Source organism: Montipora foliosa, chromosome 2 (assembly GCF_036669935.1).
Source record: "Montipora foliosa isolate CH-2021 chromosome 2, ASM3666993v2, whole genome shotgun sequence".
Lineage (NCBI taxonomy): Eukaryota > Metazoa > Cnidaria > Anthozoa > Scleractinia > Acroporidae > Montipora > Montipora foliosa.
The window spans coordinates 59,059,146-59,069,506 of record NC_090870.1 but is presented as its reverse complement, the minus strand read 5'-3'; the positions used below and the strand labels follow the sequence as shown (position 1 = coordinate 59,069,506).

The 10,361-nt window shown below is 40.2% G+C and overlaps 1 pseudogene; it reads left to right on the top strand.

Annotated features, from left to right (window-relative positions):
- Positions 1 to 424: 424 nt before the first annotated feature.
- Positions 425 to 10,361, top strand: part of LOC137987963 (ankyrin repeat domain-containing protein 50-like) — an 11,193-nt pseudogene continuing 1,256 nt past the window's right edge.

The following is a 10,361-nucleotide window of genomic DNA, read 5'->3' as shown; positions in this document are numbered from 1 at the left end:
TCGCCACCCACCAATGTGCCCCGGGTTCGATTCCAGACTCGGCGTCATGTGTGGGTTGAGTTTGTTGGTTCTCTACTCTGCATCGAGAGGTTTTTCTCCTGGTAAATCAGTTTTCCCCTCTCTTCAAAAACCAAAATTTGACTTGATTTACGTTAATTGTTGATTTCAGCTTACAGTGTCCCAATTAGTGCTCCAACGCTAGAAGACTAGTTCCTTTCCTTTCCTTTCCTTTGCCAAGCAATTTTGAATATTGTTTGAAAACGGAGAAAACAATTAACAAAACAAGTACAAACGCAGTAAAGTAATTTAAACGAGAAGCCAAAACCATAACTTAAACAAACTGGGCGGAGGTCATTAGGTTACAATAGAAAGGTCGTCGCAAGCAAAAAGTGAAGACTGTTTGTTGCTTTTTGTAGTTAAGTAAATGGCATCTTCTAGCTCTTCGGCGGGAACACTTGCACAACTGGCTAAGCCTGAGTACAGAAATTGGATTGCTCTTGGTCATGCCTTAACAACAGAACTTCGTCATGGTCTCCAATCATTCATCAAAAGAGAAACAGAGACTTAAGAATGTTACTACAAGCTTGGCACATGTTGTTGCACCTTGCACCTGTGGCTTTGTCGCGAAAAGAAGACCAAACCAGTATCACGACATGGTGAAATGCGACTGGGCGAAATATCCTCAAGCTTATCATGACAAAAGCAAACCAAATTGGAAACAAAGTGATTCCAGCAAGTGGCTTGATCCTGCCTTGGGCCCGTGGGAGATAGCTAAACTCTACCTTCCTGATTTGGGAGGGCATGCCGTGACGAGCGCGGAAGACATGGACATCACTACAATGTTGAACCTTATATTCTGGTGCACACACTTCGCCGTTCCACCGCACTTGGTCAAGGATGTCCGAGAGATCCGTAATAAAAAGTGGGCACACGCGACCTCACTAGAAATGAGCGATGCTGACAAGCAATTGGCTTTTGAGGCAATTGAAAATCTTCTGAGGGATCCCAACTTAGCTCACGAACCTGATGCTCAGAACGCCCTCAAGGAAATTGTTAAACTAAAAAGTGTTTCGGACATGCACAGCATGGAGGCAAAAGTGTTGGCGGACTTCAAAGAAATAATTCGAAAAGATCTACAGAGTATTAATGTCGAACTGGCAAATTTGTCCGAAGAATCTGAAAGAACTAAAGAACTGCAAACTGAACTCAAACACAAACAAGAAATCATTAAGAAAGCATTGGAAGGAATGAATCCGAATCCTTTAAGGCATGCAGGTTACAATTTGTTGAATACAACGATTGTCGTGCTTGGAGATGTATTTTGGAACCTGTCACGAAACGTGAAAGGTGTAGAGAAGAAGCACGTTGTTTCATGGTTGATGTTATTGCTGTTCTTCCGCTGTTACCTCGTTTTAGATGAGGTGAAAAAAACCCACCCTGTTCGTCTCTCCGGTCACGTCATACTACTGTTATGATAATGTATGTATTTTGTGGTGACAAATCTCAATAAACTAAACTAAACTAAGATTGCGTGGGGGGGAGGGGAGGGGTTAGGTGGGTTGAGTTTGCGTGTTTCTTTGGTCAACTTCAGTACACTCTTACTCCGCCTATTTAAGCGGGAAACCATCAAGTCCAGCTATTTCTATGATATAACAGATTGGCTCAGCTTCATTGTAAACACTCCCGAGAACCCCTAAAAGATTGGAAGATTCTATGTTTTTCGCGATTTGCCATGGTTGAATCAGATCACAGAATGCTCTTTCAAATTTTAGTCCACACCAGCTGACTTAAGCCAGAAGCTTTCTTTTTCACGTGGAAGGATAATGTATTATTTTGCCTTGTAAAACTGGAAATGAAATTTGCCCTGAACATTCCTCGTCCTTTAGTCACCTGCCTCCAGTTAGTTGAGGTTCTATCGTCACTGCTTACAACTAAGTTTCAATTGGGGATTAGGCTGTTCTACGAAGGACCAGTTTCTTAATTAACCCAAATTGTTCTCGGCTTATTACCTTTCCATGTTTGCAACTATGAAAGTATATCGTACTTGATATGAAATTATTGTCACTTTGGCAATAGCAAACAACACCTTTCAACAGCGTCGTCACGGACGTGGCAGGAGCCCATTGTGCCCAGGATCCCAAACCTTGTGAGTCAACCCTGTTCCGTATCTTGTTATTTTTAGGAGCAACTCCCAGGGGGTTTTCACAGGTGTTTTCACAATAGCCAATCATAAAAGACCTATGGTCAGCCACTGATAACATTACATCACGTGCAGCATACCCGAAACACGAAGGTATTTCAAAATGATGAAAAGGTATAGCAGTTCTAAAAATAAAAAAGATATGGGATAGAGTTGACTCAAGGGTATAATACGTAAGGATGCTCCAGGTAATGGACTCCTGTCTTGGGAAGTTACTGTTTTAAAAGTAGTTTCGATTACAAGTGGCACCTAAAGCAAAATATCTAAATGTCAGAATGGTAGAATCTCATTTTGCATGAGGGCCAATATATTGCAGAAAGGTTTCTGTCACGGAGGCGGAGCCACTTTTAAGAAGGAAAAAAGCAACTTAATTTTAACTTAAATTGTTTGCCTAAATGTGCGTTTCCATCAGGTTTATTGGTTAAAACTAATTGAACTTGTGTTTTGGTCGTTTCAAAGGCTGTACCATGCCAGTGTATGATGATCCATGGAAGCTGAAGTTCTTCGACTTCACAGATTTCATCAATTCATCCAGAGCGGAGTTCACTGGACGTCAGTGGCTTTACCAAGAAATGGAAAGTCTTTTAGAGGGAACCGACAAACGAGGCGTTTTAATAACTGGAAATCCGGGTTCGGGTAAATCTGCTTTCTTAAGTCACTTACTCTGCTCCAAAACATCCAGCCCAGTTATTCATAGCAGAATACTTGCACATCATTTTTGCATGCACTTCCACAAGAAAACTCAGGATGGAGTAACGTTTGTTCGAAACCTTGCAAACATGATCGCTTGGAAGCTCAGTGAATACCGTCAAAGAATTTTGACAGATTCGTTCGTCCGTAGAGTACTTAAACATGAGTGTTCTGAAGACCCCGAGTGGTGCTTTGAGCACGGGATAGTTAGTTAGACCTTTAAAAGAGTTTCGACTGCAACCGAAAGCTTCGTGGTACATTGTGGTAGATGCTTTGGATGAATGTTTCAGTGACAAGGCAGATGTTGTCAATATTCTCAAATCTAAGGCTCGTCGACTTCCAAGATGGTTGAAACTTATAGTTAGCTCTCGAAACGTGAAGTCCATTGTCACAGGTCTAGAAGGCTTTCATAGACTAGAGCTGCGATCCGACAGTAAGGAAAATCGTGAAGATATTGATACATATCTTACCCTTAAAGTGTTTTCGCTGAAGGAGTCCGTAGTGGAAAGGTTTAAAACTTCCTTTTCCATCCGTGATAATGACGCACCGACTCAGGTCCTTGTTTCCAACATCGCTGAAAAGGGTCACGGTAACTTTCTGTATGTTAAGGTCATGCTCGACTTGTGGCTAACTTCAGCGGAAAAGATCGATTGGGAAACATTTCCCAAGACACTTGAGAGCACATATCAATTGTACTTTGAAAGAAAGTTTTCAACTTTCGAATTGTTTCGATCACTGAGAGAAATTTTCGAAGTCTTGGTTGCAGCGTACCGGTATACTCCACTTACCATTGAAGAAATGCACTCTCTGTTCATTCTGGAGAATCCAACCTTAGATCTGGAATACGACTTCATGCCAAAACTTGACCAGGTATCCATCTTCTTGTGGCATGGGTCAGAGGGAGACCTTCAAATTGATCATGCTTCTTTATCTGAATGGCTTACCAGTGATGCCAACAAAGGAAAGGCGTGCTATGTTAAGAAACGAAATGGTCACAACCGCCTGGCAAAATATTACCTCGAAGTTGCAGCAGGAAGAATGTTAAATCCCTATGAAGCGTTTCATCTTGCAAGTCATGTCGTAGAAGGAGGTTTGGATAAAGTTCTGGTGAAGCAATTTCTTTCACTGCCTTCAGGAAACGTTGACTCCACTGAAAGTTGGAGCCAAACAACGGCACTTCACCTCAGTGCCAGTTCGCGTAATACCAATGCCACAAAGCTCTTGTTGCAACACTTCTTCAACGTTGACCGTTTAGATAACAATAAACGTACGCCATCCTTCATAGCTGCCACCGCCGGACAAGTTGGTAACTTGTTGGCTCTGTTTGATAGAGGAGCTAACCTTCACCACACAACTGCATACCTTGATGCTGAAATTGCGTCCCACTCTGTAGATTCAGTCAAGGAATGTAAAAGGAGGAGGTGTGGCTATTCCTTGCTGCATACAGCCGCTCAAGAAGGCAACCTCGATGTTGTCAAATTTCTTCTTCAACAGAAAATCAGCACTGATCTAAAACGTCTGGTTCCAACAATACTGCAATCCAGCTGGCAGCAGAAAATGGCCATCGCGACACCGTTGTGATGCTGAGGAAAGCTGGTGGTATTCCAGATGGCCTTTCATTGCATCATTCCGCTTCCAACGGGAACACAGTTGTTGTGACGTATCTTTTAAAAGAGGGCGTAATGGACACTTGTATCGAAGGTACTCCTCGCCTTTTGTCTGTAAATGTGAACGACGAGGAATTGAATTCCACCAAAAAATACGTCCACGATATTTCTCATCTTCATTTCCGTGAAACCGCGCTTCATGCGGCAGTGAGGCGAGAACATCTGTCTGTAATCGAAGTATTGTTACGGGAAGACCAAAATGCTGTTAACTGCAAGAATTCTGCCGGCAGGAACCTTCAGCATGAGGCAGTGTATTTAAATAAATATAACTCCTTGAAGGCCTTATTGGAATCTGGAGCCAGTGCCTCCATCCCGTGCGGCTTTGAAACATCGTCACCCCTCTTACACCATGAAACGCTTGTGCCTGAAACACCACAAGAAGACGGTTGTCCTTGTGGATTTACTCCTTTACATTTAGCTGGAAAGTATGGTCATCATAGTGTTGCCGAGCTTCTTGTAAAGTATGGAGCTGACATCAATATGGGGGACTGTAATGAATCGACTCCTCGACTAAGAGAACATTGGGGGACAGGGCTTTTTGTGTTGCCGCCCCAAATCTATGGAACTCGCTCCCCAGTAAAATTCGCAACAGTGGATCTTTGAACAATTTTAAGAATATGTTAAAAACGCATTTTTTTAGGCTCGCTTTTATACTTACGATTTAATAGGAATTAATTTTTAATTATCCAAATATTTGCATTTAGCTGTATTATCTAGTTTTTTAATTTTTATTTATCTATTTTTATTGTAGGTTTCATTTTATATTGTTGTGCTTTTTAGTTTTTTAATCATTGTAATGCGCAGGTGATCATATATTCATGTAATCTGCGCAATATAAATGTAAATTATTATTATTATTATTATTATCATATAGCTTCCTGTCACGGTATGGCGTCAATCCTGTTTCTTTTAGTGGAAAAAGAAGCGCAAAAGATTGGATTGAGAAAGCTGCAAGTGCGCCAAATCAAATTATGGATACCATGAACAAGATAAATCTACAATATCCCTTGATGGACTCATTGGTACAGCTTATAAAAACGTCTATTACAAAGGATGTATCGATGTCCTTTTTAGGGATAGAAGATAGTAGAAATGAAACTTTTTTTGACAAACTAGAAGGAAAAACCAATGCATCGTCCACTTTACTGGGAACTAATACGGGTAGTGGTTTCTCTTTCGTATTATCTTTAAACCCGCTGGTTTTTGCTCTGGATGTCATTTTTAGTGAAGCAATTATAAAACGTGTTACCTTACCTTTAAATGAGCCATCTTTAACTCCAAAGCCTTTTGAAAGAGTAATCACGAAAACGTTAACAACCATGCTCACGAAATTAGACTGCTCAGATTTGGTAAGTGCTGTTGGGGATAGAATGGTTCACGTGGTGAATGCTATGTTGAAAGCCGGTAGGGTTAGGGTTAGGGTTAGGGTTAGGGTTAGGGTTAAATGTAAACTGTTATGATTCTAAGTCCGGATTAACTCCATTGCTGGTGTATCTTCGTACCGGTGGTCGGCACATGTCCAAGGTTCTAGTGAAACACAATGTAAAGATGGAAATAATCTGTGGAGATCCCTTTGAAATGTCAGCGCTACACCTGGCGTCATATCATAAGCTACATTACTTGCATTACGTTTATCAGTTCTTTATGGGGGCAAACAAGTGGGACAGGTATTTGAAGACCGACAATGCAATTTTCGACTATTTTCTCGACATATATGAAGAACGAAATAACAGCCAAGGAATCCAGGAAACGTTGCGATTGGAGATGGTCCATTGACTAGAGCGATTCTATCACACCCAAGTGGAACTAAGGTCATCGATGAATGTTTCGACGAGGAGGGTTTTAACGCCTTTCACGGAGCCGCTCAGGGGGCAAATGTGGTGGCCATTCGGAAATTCATCTCCTGGGGAGCCAACCATTCTTTAGAATCGGAAAACGGATTTACTCCATTGTGGCTTTCCGTACTGTATGCTGTGAAATACAGAGCTTATCTAAATTTTGAGAGAGTGAGTGTACTGACATCTCTTGAAGTGGAAATGGCGTCGCTGACAGCATCAGAGATATTGGATCATGGTCTAAAAAACGAAATTTTTGATGTGGGTTGCAATGAAAGTCGTTCAGATCTGACTCTGTACCACGTGGCCGCTATCCAAGGCATGTCGCAATTCATCGCACACTTGCTTTCCAGTAAGAGGGTAAGAGGTATTAATGTAAATTGCCCGAACAATCATGGTATTACGCCCATGTATTTGGCAAAGTTCATGGGAGGGGAACGTTGTGAGGGCTACAGTTCATGGTGCAAAGTCGACGTGATAAAGAGCTTTGGTGGAACTCTGCAATATCCGACACTGGAAGCAGAGTACTTTCTCATCACCAATGTCTTTTTTGGAAAGAGCCCAAGTCCTCTTTCCCTTGAGCTAAGTGACGATGAAATAATGTCTTTGCGAGAGAAATGTGGACAAGAGGAATGTCGACAGTATGAAACAAGCAACGGAGACCTCTTTAGAACCTGTGACGAGGTCGATAAAGTGTACAATGATTACCAAAAGAAGGTGGAAAAATGTTCTAAGCTTAGAGAAGAATGCCCTTTGTGGTTTATGAACTTGGTGAGACCCTGAGCCATAAATTTAGTGTCTTCGATATTCGAAATGACTTCATCAATTTCCTAGAGAGAGAGATTGAAAGACTGAAGGACCTACTGAACTCCGTAACCCGACCTCATGAAGAAATGCAGTGCGTCAAGTCAAATCGGACTGCATGGACTCAATTTCAAGACAGTACAGTTAGTTTCCTGTGGATACAAAGGGATTGCACGGACTTGTGTAGTGCCTACTGGTTTGAAATATTCTTATCTCTTTCGTGTCTGGTGACCATGAGATATGCTAAGACCGGGTGGTCTTAAACACTGTAAATACAAATTTTAGTTTTCTCTTTAAGCAGGGTAAAGACTGAGATATTGTTCGCATAAAACTTTTGTACTTAAAGATGTGAAGTTTTGGTGTCGACAATCGAGGAGGACGTCTTACCCTTCGCGCGTTTTGATTAATTAAAAGGAACTTCGCGAGAAGTGATAGATTGTTATGCTGCATTTTTCTATAGCGACGCGTTTTGTAACAGTGGTTGCGGAATTATGTGAAGAAGAAGGAGAAGTGATGGCTTGTTCTGGGGCATTTTTCTATAACGACACATTTGGTTACGCGGCGTTTTGTAATAGCGATTGCGGCATTTTGTTTAAGTATCATAGTCAAATAACATTCTTAAACCAACGGGAATATTCTAAAACGTTAATTTTTGGCAAAATGTTGATAGTTCCTATTAAAACGTGCCAAGAAAACTGTGAATTTTGGCACAAAGTAGATTATTTACGGTTTAAAATTGCTAAGCCCGGATTGCCAAGCTTGGATTTGAAAAAAGAAAGGCTTAATGTACGGTTTTTTGGCCAACCTTCTACTCAGTTAAGTGTGGCAAAAATACCAAGAAAGCATGCCGGAATTGCCGGTCCTGTGGAGGTTCACTGAAAGATGGAACAATTTGCTTAAAAATAATCTTTTTTTGCTGAAAGGACTTGGCAAGAAATTCAGAGGTTTCTTTCATTTATTGCCAGAAACGTAAATTTATGCAGGCTGATTTATGTCAAGAATGAGAAGAACGGTTCAAAATATTTCCAAATTGAAGAAGGTAGATTGACGTTTTTGTCTAAGAAAGGCAAATGAGTGTTGCACGAGTTACCGTCTGAACATTCAAATCTGTTTGACGACATCATCATAACCTTTAAGTTTAAAATCAGTCCAATGGAATGTAAAATGACCACGGAAATTTCCAAAGTCAAATTTGCGAGAGGCACGACCATGGAAATCTCCAACATCAAAATTTAAGGTTAATTCAAAACGACCATGGAAATTTCCAAGAATCAAAATTTAAGGTTAATTCAAAACGACCATGGAAATTTCCAACATCAAACACAAACGACCATGGAAATCTTTAAGATCATATTTGCAGTTAATCAAAAATGACGATGGAAATTTCCGCGTCAAAATTTCGCGCATGTGCATACCCGAAATGGCCTCGGAAATTTACAGTCTTTCTTCGCAAATGTTGAATGCCTAATTGCGCACTTCACTAGATCAGCTAATCCAAATTCTAACTCTATTTCTTAAAAATATCTTTTATTTTGATTTAACCTTAAACTTCCAACAAAATAGTCGCCTCTTGAAGATGATCTTGTCTTGTTTACAGTTCAGTTTTTCAAATTATCAAAAGCTGTTAATGTAGGCTTGTGTGGTTATGAACAACTGAAATTCAGTCTTGAAGGGAATATATGCGCCTTTATCTCTGAACTCACCTCCGAGTCAGGTATATCATCCACCTGATCCGCAACGAGTTTTTTCAATAGTAGTCTGCGCCCGACGATCTTTGAAGTAATATATCAAACACGAGAAGGAGTGTTTCATCGGATATGCAAACACCGAGAAGCGAGTTGAAAAACGAGGCCGAAGGCCGAGTTTTTTAACCGATTTCGAGGTGGTTGGATATCTGATGAAACACTCTTTCGAGTGTTTGATATTGCTTCTCAAATGAATCAGTATTTTAAGAGATATTTGGGATCAAAGTTGGCGAAATTTTATGCTAATTAAGACCACATATCCAAACTTCCTTCACGGTAGTGATTTCTTTTGTTTTTGGCTTATGAATTATTAATGCATTTTAAAACTGAAAGTGACAATTTTTAGTTAATTACCGATTTAAATGCTGATTTTGCCTCAGGAATTCCTTTAATTTCGAGCTTTGATTTTTATGAAAGGTTGTTTACTTTGAGTGTAAGTTTTTGACTTGACGGTCCGCCATTACTCCCGTTCCAAACTGACCGACTGGACTTCAGGGGGTTGAATCTAGGGAAAAGTGACGTCATCTACTCACTAGCTTTAAATTACAGCCTGTAAACGCAGCTTGTTATATATGCAAAACACGAATTTAAAAGTCTGAAGGCCCGAAACTCCCGTGCTGCATATTACTTTAGTCGCGTACACACGCATTGCATTCTTAAGCTACTGAGTCTTTCACGTCATTTTCTCCTCGATCCAGCTCTCTCAAAATTTTAAAGTTAGTAATGGCGGACAACTAAATAGAAAAATTCCGGTTAAAATAAGCAAGTGTCTTTTTGAAATCAAGGCTTAAAACTTGGGTCACTTTCTTGTTAGTTAACATTGTTTTGAAATCCATATAAAAATAAAGATTAATTTTTTTGGTCATAGTTATTAGTAGCACTTTCATTAAAGTTTTTTTTTTTTTTGTAAAAACTGATGACGTCATCAGTGGTTCCAAAGGAAAAGAAATCACAAAATATAAAATATCCTCAGAAATAAGGCAATAGTCTTCAAACTTGGCTCCAGTAATGTACATCAGTTAATGCATGAAATAACTGCCATTTTGCGGTTTCCATGGCAAAGTTTTGCTTCCAGATCACGTTTGTGCGGAACTTGCATTCCCACTTTTTGTCTTAAACAAACACCATTCACACTCAATGAGTTGATTAGGAGACCTACATCAACATGGACTCTGTATGTGTGTTTTGAGCAGGACTGTCTGTCTTGCTTGATTTGGGAGGAAATTGAGATATTTCATTTACAATCAAAAGGGACTAGAGCCAAAAGTGTTGCCATGGTTACATCATGCTTTGCACCGACTTGCACATTTCTTAAGGGTTATTGCTCCTGCCAAGTTTGAATAATGTAGCTGCTACATTTTCAGAGAAATTCGGCTTGATCTTCCTTGAATGGATCCCCTATTGACGTCAGCAATTTGCT